This window comes from Danio aesculapii, chromosome 6 (genome assembly GCF_903798145.1).
Source record: "Danio aesculapii chromosome 6, fDanAes4.1, whole genome shotgun sequence".
NCBI lineage: Eukaryota > Metazoa > Chordata > Actinopteri > Cypriniformes > Danionidae > Danio > Danio aesculapii.
The window spans coordinates 56,648,347-56,673,655 of NC_079440.1; the positions used below are offsets into that span (position 1 = coordinate 56,648,347).

A 25,309-nucleotide genomic window follows, 5' to 3' on the forward strand; every position below is an offset into this window, starting at 1 on the left:
TGTATTTTTAATGATTAAAACCGTAATGCTTTTAGAAGGGTAGTAACAGTAAAAAGATGTAAATGACAATTAATTATTATTTTGGGGCTGCACTGTCTCTAAATAGAGTTCTTTATGTAAAATTAAATAAATTAAATATAGGACACTTCAGCACGATAGTGGAAAAGTGGCTATTGTTGTATTTGGAAACAAACATACTCCATTATTGAAAATTTATTTTTAGTATTTACAGATGTCTACTATGATGTGATTTTGGATTTCTGTATTGTGTTGTCTAATTATATGTACGGTATGTAATGTTGAAAATGGCTGTTTTGACTGTAAATGCTGTCCTGTTGTGTAATCAAACAACAGTCACAACCATGTCCGTTAATAGTCACTGCCCTGCTATTATTTCCTCAACTGGATAAAGCTGAATACTAAAGGAATTACTTTATATTCTCTCCATGATCGCTTAAGGAAACTCAAGATCACTGTTTAACAGCTGAGTGGAGGTAACCGGAGGTAAGCATGCAATTTAATAATGAAATATTTAAAAGTAAAGTGTTTTTAGGTGTGCTTTATGTGTGTTTGATATGACCTTATTTGTCATGATTGCACTTTATGGACTGAGATATCATCATGAAGAGCTCAAAATGTGCCTCATTGCAAAATTGTGAGTTATTTTCAAGCATTTACCATTATTTATTCTTGATCTAAAATGATATACAATACAACAATTGTATATTTTACAGGAAACTGAACCCATTATTTATGTAGGATAATGGAAAATGCTTAAATATTATGGGGAACATTTGATTCTGTTACTAATTGTTTAAATTATCACATTTAAAACTATACTAACCGAGTTGACAAAAACAGAGTTGAGATTTTCCACCATTTTGTACTTGAGCTTAAGATGTCAACCTCAAACCAGATACCACATGGCATGTCTAAACCTGAATTTCACATATTTTCATCATATTATTATTGTTTTCAAAAAGAGAATGAAAAATTCACTGGAAAATCACAATAACAGAGTTGACAAATAATTAATCTCCTGTTGGTGTATACTAAATATTTCGTACAAATGAATGAGAGAAGAATATACATGTATATTATGAGAGGTCAAATATATATTAAGGTGAACTCGTTATAAGTTTTTTGAAGTTGCAAGTTGTGATTTGTAACAATCTGGAATACATTAACAGCAGTTGTTCAATTCATTTGCATACTAAACCTCTCTGTGTATGTGTTAACAAGAAGTGTGTTGGTTAATATTTCAACACTCTGTTGAAATATTAACGTTTGGCAGCGAACAGTGTTTTCCTGTTTCCCGATCTGTGTTGCGAGGCGGTGATGTGTTTAGTGCCTGAGGTTTGTAGACTTATGGGAATGAACCTTACAGGAGCTTTGATTGTTGTTCCACCTGTGCCAGCAAATTGAGAAGTTAACATTGCAACACTTCCATCTGCTTTTATACACAGACCACCTGTGCTGCACTCAAGTAAGATTACATTTAGGAGCAGATTTGACAGAGCTCATAAGAGTCACAGGTTTGAAATGCATATTTAAAAATCTAAATAATGAAAAAGTGCATGCCAAAACTGTAGATTAGCTCAACTATGATATCAATGCTGCAATATGACAAGAAACTGAACCCAAGTACATGCAATAGCAGCGTTTCACCAATAGGTGGCAAAAACAAACCTTGATATGCGGGCTGCTTTAAGTCTCATGTAAATACCTCAGTATGTTAGTATGGTATACAGCAACATGGTATTACCATCACTGTATTGTCTCAATATTATTTTTGTTAAAACATCATAAACATCACAGCAGCACCATGTTGTGCTATTTGTGTTAATTACTGGAACCATGCTCAATTGTACGCACGCCAATGTTGAATCTAAATGATTCAGATAATGTTTACCTTAGTAATCAATTTCAATTGTGCTAATTTCGGTAAAAGTCATTAATATGTAACATGGGTCTCTTGCCTGACCATCCCCCATCTGATACACCCGCAGCACAACACTGCCCGTGTTCATCCGATACCTTTGTGTTTTAGTGACGTTCGATTCGCGAGCGAATCATTCACTTGAATCGATTCGCTTTTTATTCAGTACTTAATGCGTGTGTAAACCTCTTCGCTATAATTACTTGTATGTAATATATAATATAACAGCATTTCGCGTTGAGCAAAACAATTATTTATTCGTATTTACAAACAGCACGTATAAAGAGCTTCGTGAACAGACTCGGTGAATTTGAGTTTACGATTTGGCCGAGCGAATCGATTCTTTAAACTGAATCAGACGACTCACCGTTATTGTGTTTTACTAGAGTGCAGGATCGTCTTATCACAGAGAAGCTGGATTCACGTTCATCTCAGTTTGGTATGTTTTAACGCATGATTTTGCTCTTATTCAGCTGTTGAACTGTAATGGCCTGTCGATATACAGTTGTGTCGTCTCTCGTTATGTCATTTATTTGTGAACGCTTGCGCAGTCATTTGAGAACGATGCGGTTCTTCGCAATGTTGAACACTGAACGCTCTGTGCACCTGGAATTAACATGCATGTGTCGAATCAACTGGACTTGCATGAATAGATCAGAGGTTTATGTTTTATTCATTGTGCACAATCATAATATTTTGCATATGACAAAATACAATGTATTGGGGGGAAAATAAACTACTTTAAAGCTTTTAAAATAACTGTGTTACAAAACATTGCACATTGTAAAGCAATTTTGCAGACTTAATGGGAATTTTATGTTTAAATAATGTAAACTAATTACGTTTTACATAGAATATGCTAATCTGAAGTTATCTTGCATGTCATATTTATTTGCACATGGTTTAATGCAGTCACTCTTACAAAAAAAGTGCAATGGTAGTCATGCTAATTCCACGGTTTCTATATGCACCTAATATTAGCATTGTACTTCAAGCTAAGCTACTTTATATTACTTTTTGTAAGTTTAGTTTGTGTTTTGTTCTATTATACAGTTGTTTATAGACCATATACTGTCTAAATGTTGGAAAATACAGTGGTGTAAAGTAATAAATTACAAATACTCAAACTACTGTAATTGAGTAGTTTTTCTTAGAAATTGTAATTTACGAAGTAGCTTTAAACATGTGTACTTGTACTTTCATGAGTACATTTTTAATGCTGTATCAGTACTTTTACTCCACTACTTTCCTATAACCTGCAGTCACTACTTTATTTTTTCTTTGTGGATTAGAAAAATCAGTCCTGTGATTCCTGTCCAATCAAATCACATATACAAGGTAAATCGCATCATAATGAACTACCTCAAGGACGCTTTATAATTGAAGCAAACGGTTTGGAAGAATTAAAGGGGTTCAAGAAGATGACCAAAATCTTTACAGGCATTGACTCAGAGAGTGTTTACATGCATGTCACTGAGGAGAAGATGATGGATGTTTACTGTATGATGACCGAAATGGCCTTAAACACCCAGCAGGCACAAGACATTAACATGACGTCAGGTTGACGTTGTACTCCAACGTTGTGGACGTTGCATTTTGTTTGGAAATAAAGATCAGGTTGATGCCAGAACTTAGACGTCAATATGCTCAGACCAACGTCAATATCTTACCTAAAATCAACCAAATATCAACATCTAATGATGTTACAGCTTGATGTTGTGTGGACGTTACTAATATGACACCTATCAGATGTTGGATTTTAGTTGCCATACCTGACGAATAAATGTCAGTATTTAATGTCAATATGACATTGGTTTAAGATGTTGGATTTTGGTCACTTTCTAATACAAACTAAAATCAACCAATTATCAACGTCATTCGACGTCATTATTAGACATTAAAAAAAGATTGTCCTTAGACGCTGACTAGACATTGAAATTTTGTCACCTGATGTCACGACCTAAATCTAACCTTATATTAACATCTTATGACGTTGTGTGCCTGCTGGGCAATAACTAAATGCGCTACAGAATGTTACGTTTACACAAATCCACAAATTACATGTAAACGCATCAGCTTTTTACAGCGTAATACTTACTACTCACTATTCTTGAGTCCTTTTGAAAGGGTTACATTTTACACATAATTTGAGTAATATTTAAAACAGATAATTTTACTCTACTTGCACTACTTTTTTAGGCAAGTAATGCTACTTTTACTTAAGTATGATTTTTCAGTTCTCTTTCCACCACTGGGAAAATATGATGCTTAAAGTTATTAACACCTAATTAATTTAACAAATAGAGTAGTTAAATTAACATTTAAATCAAATACATTTATTCAAACTGCTTAGACTCAGCACAAATCTGTTGATCCTGAAAATGATTTTGAACATGGTTAAATAGGAGCAAGCAAAGTTTAATTAGATAAAGGTATACATTTGAATGATATTAGGTTTATTGACGATACATACAGTTGAAGTCAGAATTATTCGCCCCCCTTTGAATTGTATTTCTTTTTTAAATATTTCCCAAATGATGTTTAACAGAGCAAGAAAATGTTCACAGTATGTCTGATAATATTTTTTCTTCTGGAGAAAGTCTTCTTTGTTTTATTTTGGCTAGAATAAAAGCAGTTTTTAATTTTTTAAAAGCCATTTTAAGGTCAAAATGATTACCCCCTTTAAGCTATATTTTTTCAATAGTCTACAGAACAAACCACCGTTATACAATAACTTGCCTAATTACCCTAACCTGCCTAGTTAACCTAATTAACCTAGTTTAGCCTTTAAATATCACTTTAAGCTGTATAGAAGTGTCTTGAAGAATATCTAGTCAAATATTATTTACTGTCATCATGGCAAAGATAAAATAAATCAGTGATTAGAAATGAGTTATTAAAACTATTATGATTAGAAATGTGTTGAAGAAATCTTCTCTGTGTTAAACAGAAATTGGGGAAAAAATAAACAGGGGGGCTAATAATTCTGACTTCAAATGATTATAAACATATTTACTGTGTATTTTCATCACTTTCCATGCTATTACTAAAAATCCTAACAATTTTGCCCCTTTTTTGTATGTCTGATGATAAATATGTCTGAAACAAAGTTTATTTGCATTTTTTTACACCTGTTTGGTACATACAGCTTTTAAAACTTTATTTTTTAAGTTTTATATAGGTTTATAATGCTTTTTATTATGCTTTGTGCTAAAAAATGGCATTAAATTACACAATGTGACTTATAAAGCTAATATAGGGCACTTGTATTATAGCAGGCGTCTGAGTTTCACAAAAGACCATTTTAGTAAGTGCAATTTCTGTTGCTCCCAAAGGAGATTTTTTGCATATTAAACCTAAAAGGTCTGCTTTAATAAATCAATAGCCTCTGTAAAGAAGATGAATCATTACAACAGTGTGTTATTTGATTAGGAGATGTCTAATGCTGGTTTCTGTTGTTGTGTGGCTTAGCGAGTTGTTGGTAGTCACATCTGTCTCCGTCGGCAGTAAATACACACTCAGACTTACAGACGGCAGATGTCCTTTTGACTTCTTCTGCTCCAGTCAAAGGTCAGATCCACCCATCCGAGACTCGTGAACTGTCCAAGGTCCTGAATCCTCTCCTGGCACTTGAACCCATCAGCTCCGGGTCAATTGTTGTTTTGTTCTGCCAAGGGAAATGCTGTGGTTTCTGTGCTTTGGGTTTTATGGGAGTTCAGGAAAGTGGCATTTGGCGTTTTTGGATGCCATGAAAACACAATTATCTTAAAGTTATGACTTTTTTGTAATATAAATTACAACTTTTTCCTCACATTTGCAGTTCTGGCCTTATTTCTGGCATTGTTTACTTTTTCTAGCATATATATCTGTCATATATTAGGGCTGGGCGTTTTCGCCAAAAATCTAAATCTTGATTGATCTTAATTGAACATTTTAACTTGATTACGATCAATGAATGATTATTTTATTTAATTTTTTTGCCCTCATAGTTCACTGACAAGTTTTGGAAAGTACATATGCTTACATATCACAAGTGTGAGATGTTTGAATGAAGGGTGCTATACTTGATTTTAACATAATTAAGGAAACACATACTATCTGCTATCTATGATTATGTACTTCAACGCTGAACAACATATATTCAAGAGTTCACACTCTCCCGGGCAGGTTTGGCATGCTGTCCCGGGAGAGAACCCTGAGCTCGGAGATAGGTGAGCCCAGGGCTCCCGCCTGGTCCATAGAGCATATGAAGGGAGTACGAGATCAGGTGGTTCTCGAGAGCTCCCCATGGTAAAAGAAAAAAGGAGGAGAAGGGGTGGAGGGGGGGTTTCTTCGGAAAACGAAGATAAGAGAGTAGTTCTAGCTAGGCTACTTATAGTGAGTTGGGGTTAATCTGATTGGCTAACTAGTGAATGTAGATGTGTGGCCAGCTGCAGTCAATCATATCACGTGCTCCTCTCGAAATTAGTTTGAAAACTTCACTTAAAACACACATTGCCTAAAACAAACAGTCACTCTTTCTTATAAAAGGTGGAAATAAATAACGTGCACTTTTGGAAACAAAATTTATTTTTATTATTATTATGTTTTTCAACATAAGCAGTATCTGTTCTAAATAAAATAACTCTTGTACATCCTATAAAGAATATTTTAAACTGTGCATTTATTGAATCGTCTGTAAATAAATATTTTAATGTAAATAATCATTTTATTGTAATGGAAAATATCCCGTCTCAAGGCTCTTCTGGTGCAGCTTCTAATCATCGTCAATTTAGTGCAAACGTGCAATGTGTAGTTACATTTTTTGAGAGGTGCACAAAGGCTCGGGGAGAACATGCAAACTCCACACAGAAATGCCAAATGGCCCAGCTGGGACTCGAATCAGCGAACTTCTTGCTGTGAGGCCACAGTCTTGCCCACTGAGCCACTGTGCCGCCCCTATGCAGTTCCATTTACATTTGTTTAACTCATGGCAGAACTAATGCATACGTTTGCTCTGAATAACACAGACAAAAACATTGCATGAGCTCCACTTATAGTCTCTGCTGAAAAACTGTGTTTTTGCAATCCTTTCAGCCGATGAAGTCAAAGCTATAAAATAAACTGTAGCTCTTTAACCGGATTATGTTGGAGGACTCTTTCACCTTGTTTAAACTGTTGAAATATCTGCCACTGAATCTGTCCTTCAGCCTCCAGAAGATTTCAAACCAAGGAGAAAGTGTCCATAATGGCTTTTAATCAAACTCAAAGTACAACACAAGGACTTTTATCAGATAAAACCTCTTTTCAAGCCAAGACTTTACCTTTTGATAGAATAGATTATTAATATAAACTCATTTTTTCATGCACCTGTCAGTTTTAAGATATGTTGGCTTTTCATAAAGTGTATTCAGTATAAGTGAATTGGATGAACTAATTTGACTGTAGTGTATGAGTGTGTGTGAATGTGAGAGTGTATGGGTGTTTCCCAGTACTGGGTTGAGGCTGTTAACCTGCGGTGTCTTGCCGTAATAAAGTGTACACTGTGTAGTAAGCAGTTTGTAGTGCACTATTATTCCATTGATTGAGATGTTCAGCATCACGCAGGATCATTTGTATGAAGGTCATGCTGAAGCGTCTTTCATTTCGAAGGATGATTCAGGGTTCAACTGAGTCATGTCGATGTTCACTTGTAGATGATTGAGGTCAAAGGTCAGACTCAAGGGCACACGTTTGATACCTGGTTAACTACTTTCAGTCTTTTAAAGCCCACATGGGATTCCAACCTGTAACTCGGTTATTGAGCTAATTCCTATAGTTTTTTTTTCTACTTTTGTCATTTTTAGCCAATTTTATTCACTTACAGGTATTTATATAATTAATTTAATATTTTAGCTATAACATTATTTTAATATTTTACTTATAAAATTCAATTTTCTTTTTATTTTGAAGCATAATGTGTTGATTTAATTATAAATATAAGCAATTTATTTATAAAATAATTAGTGGTTTAATAATGTAATTAGAGTTTTTTTTTATTCTATATAATTAATTTAGAGTTTTCGTTGGTAGTTTTAGTCTTTAATAGAGTTTTAGTTGTAATTTTTAGCCAAATCCATTTTTTATGTAGGATTATAGTCAAATTATCATTTATTATACATTTAGTATTTTATGTAAAAATTAATTAGTGAGTTACTTATACATTAATTTGCAGTTTTATTCATACAGTAGTTTATTTAGTAGTTTGATAAAAATAAAAATAGAGATTTTTTTTGTTTTTGTTTTATAAAATCAACATAGAAATTCAATCATTCGTTTTCTTTTTTGAATGAACTGCCATCTTATCCAGCACATGTTTTACGCAGCGGATGCCCTTCCAGCTGCCACTCATCACTGGGAAACATCTATACACACTCATTCACACACAAACGGACAATTTAGCTTACCCAATTCACCTATACTGCTTGTACACGGGGAGAACATGCAAACTCCACACAGAAACGCCAAATGGTCGGTGCAATAGCCTAGTGGTCAGCCCGCTGACATAGTGCAGTAACACTTCAGGGTGTCCTGAGTTCGAATCCCAGCTCAAGGATATTTCCTGTCCCTACCCCCTGTCTCCTCTCCCACTTCAGGCCAAAAATAAATCTTAATAAAAACAGAAAGGCCAACTGACCCAGCTGAGGCTCGAACCAGCGACCTTCTTGCTTTGAGGCAACAGCGCTACCCACTACCCTACCGCGTCACCAAATAGTTTTTTATTTTATATAATTAATTTAGAGTTTTCGTTGGTAGTTTTAGTTTTTAATAGAGCTTTAGCTTTAGCCAAATCCATTTGCTAAGTAGGATTATAGTCAAATATTCATTTTCTTTTCGGCTTAGTCCCTTTATTAATCAAGGGTTTCCACAGCGGAATGAACCACCAACTTTACAGGCATATGTTTTACGCAGCGAATGCCCGTCCAGCCGCAACCCAACACTGGGAAACACCCATACACACTCATTAACACTACGGCCAATATAGGTTATTTTATTCACCTATAACGCATGTGTACGGACTGTGGGGAAAACCGGAGCACCCGGAGGAAACCCACGCCAACACAGGGAGAACAGAACTTCACACAGAAATCCCAACTGACCCTGACCCATCTGAGGCTCGAACCAGCGACTTTCTTGCTGTGAGGCGATCGTGTTTCCCACTGCGCCACCGTGACGCCTTTAGTCAAATTCAAATAGCGTTTAATTTTATCATATATTCAGTGTTTTATGTAAAAATAATTTAGTAAATAACTTATAAAATTAATTAGCAATTATATTCACGCAGTAGAGGGGGGAAAGAGGGGAACAAACAACTGTTGTCAGTCGGCTCACAAAATGAGACACAAACCATGAGGAGACGCATGATTTTATAGTTTACAAAGTTAAAATGCAAAGAAATAAACAGTAAGTAATTTAATGCCCTGCTACATTTGTTATTCGTAATTTCATATACACAACCAGAATTTATAAATCATTATAAAGATAATCATGTTTATATAAGCAATATAAATGAGGAGGACTTCTCTTTTCCTCAGTGCCCATGTCTGAATGCAGACACAGTGGATAGCAGTGCAGCAGGTCTCTTGCCCTGTCTATTTCAACCATTAGCCCTGGAGGATTTTAAATGCCAATACAGCCGCACGGATATATGCGATGTGTCTGAATGGTAACAAACTCAACTGATAAAAGACAAAGTCCACCATTCTCCAATTCTCGTAGAGCTCTCCCGACAAAAATGCTTGCTGCAAACTAACAGCTTTGCTGTATCGGCTCTGACAGCATCGCATGGGAAAAAGATGTAACAAACCCTGTTGATCATGGAAGCAAACATATTCGACCCGTGCCGTGCGCGGACGCGGCCTCACCCAGTCATTGGGTCTCACAGCTTGGCAGGGGTGCCTTGCCTTCGGAAAGCATGTGCTTTCATGAATAATTAAGAAGCAGGGTCTTCTCATAGGATAAAAACTCAGCTATGAATAATGAGGAACCGACGCATCATCACTTCACAAGCAGATTTGCGCTACGTCACAGATTTTGATCCCGCCCCAAAAATAATTTTAAACCTGGAAGATGAAGTTAGCGGACAAAAGCTCAATATTATCCAGTTTCCTCCACAATTAAAGCTAACAGGTGCTGATGTTGTCTTAACTGATGTTTAACGCACAAATCTGTTAATTTTTTTTAAACAGAATTGTGTGGAAAAGGGAAGGAAATATGATCAATTTAAACCAGCATAGAGCATTATAAGAGCTCGGGCCCGCATGACGTCTTTTATAGGATAGATTACGCTGTTCTTTGAAGCCTCAGGGAATTCATGCAACAGGATCTCAGTTGCCGCAGCTCTCTGGTGTCGCATTACCACAAGTCTGGCCTGCGTTTGGACAGATTCAGATGCGGTGTGGATATCAGCTGTTTTCTGACCTCGCTTTAACACGCAAACACTGCAAATCCTCACCTGACGTGCTTCTGGCTGATCTGAGATCTGACCTGATGCCTCTTGCCTAGGGATGAGCAATGTGGACTAGAGTTGAGGAATTATTAGCCCTCCTGAATTATTAGCCCCCTTTTATATTTATTTTCCCAATTTCTGTTTTGAAAGATATGGGGTGGTATGATGACGGAAAGAGGATTTCTTTTCAATACATTTCTAAACATTCGTTCATTTTCCTTTGGCTTAATCCCTTTATTCATCAGTGGTCGTCACAGCAGAATGAACCGCCAACTTATCCAGCATATGTTCTACACAGCAGATGCCCTTCCAGCTGCAACCCAGTACTGGGAAACATCTATACACACTCATTCACACACATACACTACGGACAATTTAATTTATTCAATTCACCTATCGCGCATGTCTTTGGGCTGTGGGGGAAACTGAGCACCTGGAGGAAACCCACGCCAACATGGGGAGAACATGCACACTCCAACTCCACACAGAAATGTCAACTGACTTAGGTGGCACTTGAACCAGGGACCTTCCTGCTGTGAGGTGACAGTGCTAACCACTGAGCCACCATGTCGACCCTATTTCTAAACATAAGAATTTAATAACTAATTTCTAATAACTGATTTCTTTAAGTAATTCATATTTTACTAGATATTTTACAAGATACTAGTATTCAGCTTAAAGTGCAATTTAAAGACTTAACTAGGTTAATTAGGCAAGTTATGGTAATTAGGCAAGGCACTGTATAACTGTAACCCACCGATCCTACTGCACCCACTGAGCTGGGATTGAACAGACGATTCTTTGCATGGGAGTCGGTTGCTCTAACAAGGAGGCTTAAGACCATGGCCTCTAGCGTCTGTCGCTATAGCACCTTTAGCAGTCAGAGGAGAGGTTTACCTGCATAGCATTTCGCTAGCTGACCTCTGTTACACTCACCCCCCTAAACCTCACTCCCATCCCGGACGAGCCCCCTCGTGTAATGCACCGGTCCTACTGCACCCAACCTGCTTGGAGTTGGAATCAAATAGGCAATTCTTTGTATTGGAGTCGGTTGCTCTAACAATAAGGCCAAAGACCATGGCCACTAGCGTCTGTCACTAGAACTCCTTTTTTGAGGTCAGAGGAGTGAGGTTTACCTGCATAGTACTTCGCTATCTGGCCTCTGTTAAAAAAATATTACCTAAGGGGCCGATCACACCGAACGTGCTTTTTTTATTGAGAGGCACCTTGTACCATATTTTGTATTGAGAGGCACCCTTGCGCTACCCGCATTTTAACCGCCTCCTGCGCCTCGCAAATTTGCCATTGCATGCTGTGCTCGCAGTTGAAAATTTTTTAACTTTGAGCAGAAAAAGCGTGTTACATCAGTCACGTCTTTTCTATTCTCCAATCAAATGAAAGCAGAGGCGAGGTCTTCGTTAAGGTAACAGCAGTGTTTGTGGAGAGATGGAGGAGAGACTTGTGGCTGCTGTTTTGAGTTATCCAGAACTGTATGACTTCACAAATCTTGAATATCACAATATTATTAAATATTAAAATTATAACAATATCAACAGCAACACTCAGGCACAATACGCAGCTGAGTCAGTCGGCTGCCTGAAATACTTGATTCTGATTGGTCAGTTGTGACATTCCCAACATCCTTCGATAACAATTGTTAATAAATGTTCTCTGATAATTGACCCTTCTCTAAGCCCCGCCCTCCTTAGTTACTGTTGTTACGCCTAACAAGCTTTCATGCCTGACGTGTCTATTAAAGTATGTATGCGCCGGTGTCAGACATTCCTAGGGAGATTATTCAAAATTTTTGGCAAACAGGTGAGATTTCGAAGAAAACCAGACAAAAAAGGACTGCAGTATGCATTGCAGTTAATAATTTAATTCAAATTGAAGCTACATCCTAGCTGTATTCATTGCATATAAGGCTATTTTTTGTCTCGCTGTACAGCCCTGACCAAACCACTTTCAGATTGCAGACACAGATTGTTTGTGTTATCGTTATTATCACGGGAAGACTAATTCTTATCCTGAGGAGATTTTTTTACTGCTATATGATAAGAAATCAGCCATCCCTACTTTCCGCAGTCTAATTTCTGTCTGTCTCTGAGATGGACAGAGATAGAGAGAAACAAACCGAAGAGGTGGACGGGTGGACATATTGATTTAGACTAAACGCTTGAGCACTGAAGATGCAATGAGATGCTGAGAGCAGATTTATGCTTCGAACGCAAGTCTGCAGTAAGCTGGTGGAAATAACCCAGTCTTAGAAAATGCTTCGTTTTGACTCACGAATGCTGAAATGTATTTGATATTTTTCGTACTTCACACTGCATTTGTAAATTAGGTTTGTACAGCATCTCTCTAGTAGTGATAACTGTAGTTTAAAAACACAAGCAATGCTTACAACCCATGCAAAAATAACTTATAGCTTACATATAACTTATATAGCTTTTCAGTAGTACATATTTTTCTGTCTCATGTGTATGTATGTGTATGTGTGTGTGCGTGTGTGTGTGTGTGTGTGTGTGTGTACAAATGCATGCCATTTAGTGTTTTAGGTCAGTTCGTTGTGATATTGACAGAATGCAATAAATTAATATTTAAAGGTGTAAAATGAAAATTTACAAAGGAGACGGTTCATCTCAGTAATTTGTAACATTTAATTAACAATTAAAAAGCATAACAAAGCCACCATATAGAAATGCGATATATGGCAATACATACAAATCACATATTTAACATTCAAATAAAATTTATAAAATCTCAGATATATGTATATATATATGTATATGTGTGTGTGTGTGTATGTGTGTATATATATATATATATATATATATATATATATATATATATATATATATATATATATGTATATATATATATAAACATAATATATATAAATAATATAAACATAATATATATAAATATATATTATATATTATGTATGATGTGTATGTATATATATATATATATATATATATATATATATATATATATATATATATATAATATATATATATATATATGTGTGTATATATATATATATATATATATATATATATATATATATATATATGTGTGTGGTGTGTGTGTGTGTGTGTGTGTGTGTGTGTGTGTGTGTGTGTGTGTGTGTATATATGTGTGTGTGTATGTATGTATATATATATATATGTGTGTATATATATATATGTATATGTGTGTATGTGTATATATATATATATGTATATGTGTGTGTGTATATATATATATATATATATATATATATATATATATATATATATATATATATATATATATATATATGTGTATATATATATATAAACATAATAATATATATAAATAATATAAACCTAATATATATAAATATATATTATGTATTATGTATATATATATATATATATATGTGTGTGTGTGTATATATGTGTATATATATATATATATATATATATATATATATATATATATATATATATATATATATATATATATATATATATAATGTATGTATGCATGTATGTGTGTGTATATATAACAAATATATTTTCATATATGCTCAGATCACTATAATTGTATATACAGTATATGTTCATATTGAGCTATATATTATATTTAGCTATATATATATTTTTGTATGAGGGACAGACATCAATGCATTAAGCAGACCATTATTTGCATAATTGCAATGATTTTTAGCCAATTAATTGTCAGCCAAATTTCATCATCATGACTGCTAGTGTTGTCATATTACTGGAATCTCAAACTTCGATACGATACCTTGGAAAATATCGATATTCGATACCATTTTCAATACTGCAAGAAAACCACAAAATTGTTTATACAACTCTGCATGTCGGTCTTTCAAGTGCTTCAGTATAATTTTATTAGCACATTTACTTAGCACTGCTCTGTACCAATGCTTGCATATAGGCCTGTTTGAGTACTGTAAACTGTTTTTCTACTGCAGGCTGATTGGATGTTGTAAAGATGTCATCCAGAAAGATCGGAAAAGGGTTTGGGGAGAGATTTTCTGTCCCCAAACCCTTTTTACTTTTGAAAATGGTATAGAATATCGATATTTTCCAAGGTATCATATCGAATGTTATCACAACCTAACAGACTCCTTCTCCTCACTGTTTCTGTTTGGTGTCAAAACTGACAGTTAGAGGGGCGTGGTTAAGTATGTTAGCCACGCCCAATACCTCAGACAGACATAATCTGAGAATTTAACTGAAAACAAACAGGAAGGACATTTTCAGATTTTAATTTTAGATTACAACAGCTATTTTTTTTCCTTAATGACATGCACAAATGAAGTGTTCATTACAAATCTAGCAATATGCACTAACAAAATCAATATGGTTAGTTCTGATTTCATTTGTACTTTAAAATTAACGATAGTAACCAAAAGCAAGATCATATGGCTTTACATATTCCATTATCTATACTTATCGAAATATAAATATTTTTTGGCAACACTAGTGACAGTTCTACTGTTTCTCAGAGCTTAATGGGATTGTATTTCTTTTAAAACTGCTAAAAAAAAGGGTGTTCACATTCCACGAACCCAAAAAGGGCTCAGGTGCAGGATACTAAAGGCGAACAAAAGAACAAAATAATTACAGTGTAATGTCTGTAATTGACGTAATTGTAGTTCTTTCACTCAATGAGACCATTTAGTACACAGTCTTGCATATTGTGTGTTTTTCAGGTACTCTTTTCTTCAATTGTTGTGACTCTCCTCATAGCTGGTTGGTTTGGTTTGTGGCTCTATAATTCTTTTGAAAAGTTTTCTTATTATTAAATGACATGAGAAAATACAAAAATTTTTTTGCCATGTTTTACTTAAAATACCTCCACTCTTATAAGCAGGATAGATTCTGATTGGCTGTCAGTGATTTCAGTGTTATTATCATTTTGTTCTGGACTCTATATTTGGAATGAGTATTAGAAATATATCTTATTGTTATTGTTAGTTGCTGTCTTGTTAGTCGAGGCTATATAAAAATCAGTCTGCATGCTTTTATATAGGGAAAAAAATTTTTGTTTCAATACAAGCTATTCCCAAAATGACAGAGAAAATAGTTATTAAATCGATAGTTCATGCATGCAAGGATTAAAAATCTTCACCATTTACTCATCCTCAATTCTCACCAATATTTCTCCATGTGAAGCTGCTTTGACAATCTACATTGTTAAAGTGCTATGGAAATAAAGATGAATTGAATTGAACTCACCCTCAAGTGGTTGTCAACATTTATGAATTTCTTTCTTCTGTAGAACACAAAACAAGATGATCTGAGGAATGTTGGAAAAAGCTGCCATTGGCATCGATAATGTGAACAAATAATAATATGGAAGTCAATGGCTGTTTTATCTTTCTAAACTAAAACTGGTTTGTAACAAGTGGAGGATGAATAAACAATGACAGAATTTTCTATTTTTGGATGAACTGTTCCTTTAATGAATGAAAAATTGTATATACGGCCTCTTTAAGTTGGCAGGAATTACTATAATTCCTTAAAGCTGAATATTTATATGAAAGTAGACACACCAGCAGTGAGAATGCTTAAATGAGCCTCAGTAGTGCTGTTTTTCCAGGGTGTGTAAGTGTCATCTCGGTTGTTAACAGTTATGCATGGCCTCCAGCGCATTATAAAGGCATGGATTCATGAGAGAGATGAAGGGAGCGTGCAGAAGCAGAACTCTCTATTTATTCAATGAATCAGACTGTCAGCCTCCTACACACAGCTTCACCTGCGATGCTCAGATACAAACACAGCTGCGGAGCTTCTGTCTTTCTGTAATAGCAGTTTATTTTTATTAATGAGTGGAGATTAGTGATATTATTGGTTAACTTAATAAATGGAAATGGAAACTAAATGTATATATATATATATATATATATATATATATATATATATATATATATATATATATATATATATATATATATATATATATATATATATATATATTTACACAGTACAGTTGAAGTCAGAATTTTTAGCCCCACTTTGAATTTTTTTTTCTTTTTTTAAATGTTTCCCAAATGATGTTTAACAGAGCAAGGAAATTTTCACAGTATCTCTGATAATATTCTTTCTTCTGGAGAAAGTCTTATTTGCTTTATTTCGGCTTATATAAAAGATAAAAAAATGTTAAAAACCATTTTAAGGTCAAAATTATTAGCCCCTTTAAGCTATATTTTTTTCGATAGCAATGTTTCCCAACCTTGTTCCTGAAGGCATGCCAACAGTACATATTTTCAATGTCTCCCTAATCAAACACACCTGAATCACCTAATTAGAACATAAGAAGAGACTCCAAAACCTGAAGTTAATTAGTCAGGTAAGGGAGACATCCAAAATATGTACTGTTGGTGTGCCTCCAGGAAAAGGGTTGGGAAACACTGGTCTACAGAACAAACCATCATTATACAATAACTTGCCTAATTACCCTAACCTGCCTAGTTAACCTAATTAACCTATTTAAACCTTTAAATGTCACTTTAAGCTGTATAGAAGTGTCTTGAAAAATATCTAGTTTTATTCATATTTAATTTAATATTAATATTTATCTAATATTATTTACTGTCATCATGGCAAAGATAAAAATAAATCAGTTATTAAAAATGAGTTATTAAAACTATAATGTTTAGAAATGTGTTAGAAAAATCCTCTATCTGTTAAACAGAAATTTGGGAATTTCTTCAGCAGGATATAGCGCTCCTCATACTTCAGCCTCCACACCAAAGTTCCTGAAAGCAAAGAAGCCCAAAGTGCTCTGGTATTGGCTAGCCCCGTCACCAGATATGAACATTATTGAGCATGTCTGGGGTAAGATGATGGAGGAGGCATTGAAGATGAATCCAAAGAATCTTGATTAACTCTGGGAGTCCTGCAAGAATGCTTTCTTTGCCATTCCAGATGACTTCATTAATAAGTGATTTGAGTCATTGCAGAGATGTATGGATGCAGTCTCATGGGCTCATGGGAATCATACACAATATTCATTCTTTTCCCACTGCACCATGACTTTATATTCTATACTATATGTTATACATTATTTCTGTTAAGTGACAAAACTTTTGTCTAAGGAAATTCAGACCTTAAAAGTCAAGTTATTATCTGTTGCTCCTAACACTTGGATAGGCAACAAGACTTTTGTCAGGTAGTGTGAATATTTTACTGCATAATGTTTTCTTGACCAGTTGCTTGATATTTTTCTCTCATTTTTTAAACAAACATTTCTCTTTTTTTTATTACAAACATTATTAAATTAACAGACATTTTTAGAAACAATTTGTAAGATATTAGTCTTGTTTACGGAAATACAAAATATAAAAATGAAGTGACGTTATGTGTCAGTGCCAGCGGGGTACAAAGAATTATTATTGTTTATGTATTTTTCAGACCCTCATTTTTTTCTTAAGGTATTTTGCTTTTTTTTTGTTTTGGCGTGGGGCATTTATTATTAAAAGCAACAAATAAAAACTTTGCAAGAAACACATTTTTTTACTTTAACTTGAATTGAAAATCTGAATAACTGAAATAAAATGAGTTTTCTTAAAATTGCCTAAACTGATATTAAAAAATATTAATGCTAAATATGAAATAAAGTCAAAATCACACAAGTGTTACTAAAACTGAACATGAAAATGTGATATACTAAAATAGTGTTAAATATTACTACACAATAACACAAATAGTGATTCAGCATGCTCTGGAATCTGTTTTGAACTTCTGTTTTCCATGCGTAAATGATCAAGATCTTATTCTCTCACATGAACGGCATCCGTTTTATAGCTGCTGTGTGAATAGAAATCCCGCCTTTTGATTTAAAGAGCCAATCAGCTTATCAATGTTCATGCATATGCATTAACTGGACCTAAAAATGACTTTTTGGGTCATTTGTGGGACATTTATGCAATATTTGTCAGATTTAATTTGAAATGCAGAAACCTATATGGTTAAAACTACTAGTCAGTGTGACTGCAGTCAACATTTGCTGGCTCTTATGCCAAACAGATCATGTCACTGTAGTGCTATTGAGCTCCGGGTGAATGTGTATGCGCCTGTCTATGTGTGTGCGTGAGATGCAGTTTTGGTAATGGATGCTGTGTGCTTCCTCAGCCTCTGTATTTCACGCTTCACTGCACTGAACCAGAGCCAAGAAATTTGCTGTAGATTTCTGTTTATTGTGTTTAGAGGCACAAGCGAGAGGAACAGAGAGGCGTGTGAAGGATATATTATACGGGTCAAAGACGAAAAGGGTTTTTGAGCATGAAAACAATAAAAGTTTAATACCGCTAGATTCGAATGCATCCTGTTTATTCCTTTTCTGACCAAAATAAGGATTGATCATACATTTTTAGCATGATTTTCTGAAGACAGACACTTAAAGGGATAGTTCACGCAAAAATGAATGAAAATCAAACATACTGTACTAACCCTGTATTTGTTACGATATAAAAAAAAAAATGATCGAACACTGTAAAAAAAAAAGTGGTTAGTTGATTTTACTTTGAAATCTAACATTATTAAATTACGATGCGCTTCACAATCATGAGGGTAGGGGGTCTCTCCACACCACCACCATGGTGCAGCATCCACTTGGATGATGCTACGGCAGCCACAGGACAATGGCGCCAATGTGCACACCACACACCAGCTATAGGTGGAGTGGAGCGACAGTGATAGAGCCAATTCAGTGTATGGGGATGATTGGGAGGCCATGATGGGTAAGGGCCGATCGAGGGTATTTGGCGAGGACACCGGGGTTACACTTTACGAGAAGTGCCATGGGATTTTTAATGACCTCAGAGAGTCAGGATCGTCATTAGACAGCGCTCACTGACAGTATAGTGTCCCCTTCACTATACTGGGGCATTAGGACTCGCACAGACTGCAGGTTGAACCTCTCTAACACCACTTCCAAAAGCAACCTAGTTTTCCCATGTGGTCTCCCACCCAGGTACTGACCAGGCTCAGCCCTGCTTAGCTCCAGTGAGTAACCGCTCTTGGGCTGCAGGGTGATAAATGAACTGTGCATAATTGTTAAAATTAAGTCAACTTAAAGGAACAGTTCATCCAAAAATAAAATTTACTCTCCCTCAAATGTCCTCAGTGTATATGACCTTTTTTCTGTCAGAGGAACACAGTCGGAGTAGATTTATATTTTATCCTGGCTCTTCCATGCTGTGAAATGGTGTTGGATGGTGGCTTTTATTTTGAAACTTCTAAAATTGTGTCATTTACTCACTGTTTCCAAACCTGTTCGAGTTTCTTTCTTCTGTTGAACACAAAGGAAGATGTACACTGTAAAAAATAAATCGGTAAAATTTACGGTTAAAAAAATGGCAGCTGTGGTTGCCAGTATTTTACCGTTAAAAATACGGTACAAACTGTAAAAGTAATTTCTCATTTTTACAGTAAACTACCGTATTTTATTAATTTATAGATGTAATATGTCTGTATTTTGTATTACCAACATCTACACACCTTTTGTTACACAGACACGTTAACACAGCCATATATGCAGGTGGTGATGACGAGAAAGTTACATAACAAACCAATGCTCATCACATACAACTTTTCCCGCAAGCAAAAAAGTGTATCAGTGTATAGACGGTGCTCAGTGTCATTCACACAGCTACTAAACCCCAGTATGGTAACACGCATAAAATTAAAAGTCATGAAATAAACATTGTTTATCAACATTAGATGTAACATAAATCTCTAATGTACATAACTGTGTCATGGGGAAACAACTAAAAAGATCCACATTAATGTCAACAAAAAGCATACAAAGTGATGTGCCATGCAGGGAATTATGGGAAAGTCAATTTACGGTTATTCGTCGTATATATTTAGGAAACACAGTTAACCAGGTTACAGATTTTTACTGTAGCATTTTTACAGTTTTTTACCATTGAAATCACGGCCATACAGTGTACTGAAGAATGCTGGAAAGAAACAGCCATTAACTTCCAGTATATTTTTTGTCTCTACTACGGATGTCAAAGTCTGCTTTATTCTAACAAAATATCTTCTTTTGTTTTCAACAGAAGAAAGAAAATTTCTAAAGGTTTAGAACCACTCGATGGTGAATAAATGATTTCATTTTTAGTTAAACTTTGCCTTCATAATCAAAGTGCAGTTAGTAAATATTTAATTGTCTATTTAAATCTTTTTACTCTACCACCATCTTCAAACCATAAGGTTTATCATTTTAAACCTAAATTGAAATGTAATTCATTGTAAGGAAGCAATTAAATACTTTACTTTAAAATGTGAGTAAAACCCATTGCCTTTAAAGTAACGAGTTGACTTTACTCTTAAAAAACGAGTAAACCAATTGTAACTTGTAACTTTTAAAGGAATAGTTCACGCAAAAATTAAAATGACACATAAAATTACTTTTTTTTTTGTGTCAGACAAACACATTAGTAGTTTTAGATTTTATTCTGGCTCTTCCATGCTTTATAATGGTGCTGGATAATAGAAAATTCACCATCCAACACTGTTATACAGCATGAAAGAGCCAGGATAAAATCTAAAATTCTCATCTTGTGTTCGTCTGACAAAATAAAAGTCAAATACACTGAGGATGGCTTTAGGGCTAGTGAATTTTGGGAAATTTTTTAATTGACTCAACTTAAATTTTTTATAATTAAGCGCTGCACATACACTGAAAAAAAGTGTTGCATGCAAAACTGTAGCATACAATTTATTTGTGTTGAATTTAAACAAACAAATTAAATTTAACAATGTTCAACTTAATTTGTTTGTTTAAATTCAGCCCAAATAAATTGTTTACAACCACTTAACGTAAAAAAATTGAGTAAATCCAAGCAATCATCTTTAAATAATTTTTTTCAGTGTAGTTTGGTTGCTTAATAATTTAAAAACAACAGTTTTTTTTTTACAATGTTGTCAACTTTTTACAGTGTTTAATCATTATTTTTTTTATATTCTAACCAGTACAAGTTCAGAGTATGCTTGATTTTTATATAAATACACTAAATAATAAATTAACATTACGCTTATTTTGTAATTTCAGTTTCACTAAATTATTTAAAACATGAAAATAGCCAATCTGCACTGAAGATGTAGAAAATGTTGCTAAAGAAACTCCAAATAAACTAAAGTAAAAATCTGAAATACTTATTTTTTATTACTGGATCTGCTGCTCATTTTGCATGCTATGCTTCATTTATGTGCCTTTCATGAGTATCTGGTTTGATCTTATCCTCAGTTTCATGCTGAGGAATGAAGAAAGCAAGAGAAGATACTCGGGCCAAATGTTAATATGGTTATTTAGGCACCGAATAGAAGGGGACTCTTTGAATTTCCGATTGGGTCGTGGAGAAAATTGTACTTCTGAAGGTGAAGAAAAGGCCATTGTCAGCATGAACTGGGTTTGAACTCATCTGAAATTGGAAAGGCATTAGCAGAGGGAATCTGTGAGGCTCATCTTCTGGAAATTAACCAGCGCAATTAAACTGCCTGGAGGCGCTGAGCCGGCTAAAGAGGAGAGAGATACCTGTCAAACTCTGACTGCAAGCAGAGCGAGGAACAATTATAGTATAATCAACCTGCAGAACGACACTGATGATGACACTGGGCTTATATTTATTGTGTGTTAGTATTTATTTATATGTTGCATTAGCTTTCCCATATAGAAATCGAATACAAATGTAAGCAAGCCACATATATGACATACAAGTTCATATTTGGATTACACATATATAAAATATATGTCCTATATGCAACATATAGTTCAAAATGTTGCAAAAATGGCCATTTAAAACTATTGCAATTACAAATATGTGCAAATAAGTTTAAATATTTGCTATAATTTTTTTTTTCATGAATTACAGTGGTTAGCACTGTCGCCTCACAGCAAGAAGGCCGCTGGTTTGAGTCCCGGCTGGGTCAGTTGGCATTTCTGTGTGGAGTTAGCATGTTTCCCCCACAGTCCAAACACATGCGCTTTAGGTGAATTGGGTAAGCTAAATTGGCTGTTGTGTATGTGTGTGAATCAAGAGTGTATGGGTGTTTCCCAGTGATGGGTTGCAGCTGGAAGGGCTTCCTCTGCGCAAAACATATGCTGGAAAAGTTGGCCGTTCATTCTGCTGTGGCGACTCCAGATTAATAAAGGGACTAAGGTGAAAAGAAAATGAATGAATGAAAATATATGGACATAAAAGGAGGTGTTACCTATATGTATATAAATACAAAACAGATTTTTTTTTTCTGGTTCATGCAGTATGAATGTCTCGTGGTGTTGGTACATTCTTACACTGGATGTACGTTGTATTTTAGGTGTTGCTATGTTTCTAGAAAAGATATTGGTCTTAGGCTGGTTGCTAATCCATTACACTGGTTGCTAGGGTGTCTTGTAATTGCTTTAATGTTTATGTGGTGGTTAGGGTGTTATTCGTGGTTGACTTTGGGGCCCACTTCAGAAATTGAAGGCCCACCTGTCTGACATTTTCTCTAAAATGTTTGTATGAAATGGACATTTAAACATTTATTTATTAATATATATGCAGTTGAAGTCAGAATTGTTAGCCCCCCTGAATTATTAGCCCCCCTGTATATTTTTTCCCCAATTTCTGTTTAACGGAGAGAAGATTTTTTTTCAACACATTTCTAAACATAATAGTTTTAATAACTCATTTCTAATAACTGATTTATTTTATCTTTGACATGATGACAGTAAATAATATTTGACTAGATATTTTTCAAGACACTAGTATTTAGCTTAAAGGGCAATTTAAAGACTTCACTAGGGTAGTTCGGTTAATTAGGCAGGTTAAGGTAATTAGGCAAATCATTGTGTAATGATGGTTTGTTATGTAGATTATTGAAAAAATATATAGCTTAAAGGGGCTAATAATATTCGCCATAAAATGGTTTTTAAAAAATAAAAACTGCTTTTATTCTAATAAATAAAACAAATAAGACTTTCTCCAGAAGAAAAAATATTATCAGACATACAGTGAAAATTTCCTTGCTGTGTTAAACATAAACCATTGTACATTTTTTTACAGGAAAAATATTTATTTGTTTAACAATTATTGTTTTCATTTTATTTACATTAAAAATGTAATAATAAAACAAAGTGTTGTTTTTTTCATTTAAAAAACACAAAATGTACCGATAAGAGAACCATTAATGTACTGAACTGATAAGTAGGGCCAGGCGGAATCTGCAGACATTTTTTGCTATTCCTGCGCAGAATTTTGGTAAAAATCTGGTGAGCATTTATGTGGAATTATTGTGGGAGTATCGTAACTAAATACGTAATATATAAGATAATAAATATATGAAATAATACCTTTTTAACTTGTATTTAATGTTTACAATGCAAATCCAATTATATCCACTTTATTTGGTAAACAAAGCAAGTCTCTCATATAATATATCTAGACAGAAAATGTTACTTTACAAACTATATTGTAAATAAATCATATAAATATTTTCATAGTAGTCAATAATATTACTGAAATTCATTTAAAAACTGAATAAATATAAAAAAAAATCTGTGTGGGCCTAGCTATAAGTGGTATAGATAAAAGTAGTAATACCATTAAAACCTTAACGATACCCATAGAGAGATGGTCTCTAATGGGTGGGGCTTTCACCCTCTGATGACACGTACAAAGGGAGAATGTCAATCAAAGTGTTTCTGCAGACTGTTTTTATCAAGTGTAATTATTAAAAAATTAATTAATACATTTTCAGCATTAGATGCTGTTATATTCACAGACATAACTGTGTTTAAACCCCTTATAAAAGTGTTTTTTGCATAATAGGTCCCCTTTAAAAGATAATTTTAACACATAAAGGTTGTTCACATCACCCATCTGCAGTTGTAGCGGATTGTTAGGGCGCTGCTATGTAGTTGTTAGGGTGTCAATATGAGCAAGTAATAGTGATTGTTGACTTAGCAAACTCTAATAACAATAATACTAACATTGGCCATTTAGTTCTAGTCTCAGCTCTGAGCGTTCCAGCTATTGATATCTGCTGACCTCAGTCTGCCTCACACTGGCCTGATCAATGCTATCGATTAGTTCCGGTGGTGGGTGAGATCCAGTTGACTGTGTGCTGAACAACTTTTAGTTGCCAATTAGCACCATTTTGCTCCCTTATTTGACTGCAGTATTGAACGGAGGCATATCCATCAATATAAGGCCATCTACTTTGTGAAATTTTAGTATTTCTCTCACCCACCCTTTATTACCAAAATCCCTTTCAATACTTCCAAAATAAACACAGTCCATTTTCTAATTTACACATTGTACTTTAAAGGTCCTCTGAAATTAAAATAGATTTTAGTATCAGTTTTAGGATATTTGTAAGCTAGTGTGCACCAAAACATTGACAAAACTCACGTTTAGAAGATCTTAAACTGATATAAACATGTAAAGCATGCAGTTTGTCTCTTCCGCTTAAATAGATCAACGATTTTATTCACATCACCTCAGTTTCTTATCAAATCATGACCAATCAAATGCTCTCTAGTAAATGTATGTGATGTAACAATATAAAAATATCCGTTATTATTTAACTTCATTGCCAAAATTGTTAGTCATCAATATTATCACAGTTTTGTTAAAAAGAGCCGAAAATGTTCAAAAGATAAATGTCACACGCTTAAGGCAAGTTTTGTATCTGAAAATAAACAAATAATAAATAAAATTGGAATTTTTATATGCAGTTTTGTGACAAACAAAATAAACTTTTAATGTGCATTGCTTTTTTTTGTTGTTAACCTGGAAATCTACCTCACAGGGTTCACAATTTTTTACAAAATTGCATAAAGCTGCTTTATAAAAGCCAAATTTTTATTAATTTAATTTTAATTAGTTTTTTGTTTGTTTTTTATTTATT

The 25,309-nt window shown here is 34.3% G+C and overlaps 1 protein-coding gene across 1 annotated transcript in view; it reads left to right on the forward strand.

Annotated features, from left to right (window-relative positions):
- Positions 1–2,295: 2,295 nt before the first annotated feature.
- Positions 2,296–25,309, forward strand: part of pacsin1b (protein kinase C and casein kinase substrate in neurons 1b) — a 72,353-nt gene continuing 49,339 nt past the window's right edge. Inside the window, exon 1 of the mRNA XM_056460580.1 lies at positions 2,296–2,378. The gene's annotated coding sequence lies outside the window, so the exon portion shown is untranslated. The remainder of the gene's footprint in view (positions 2,379–25,309) is intronic.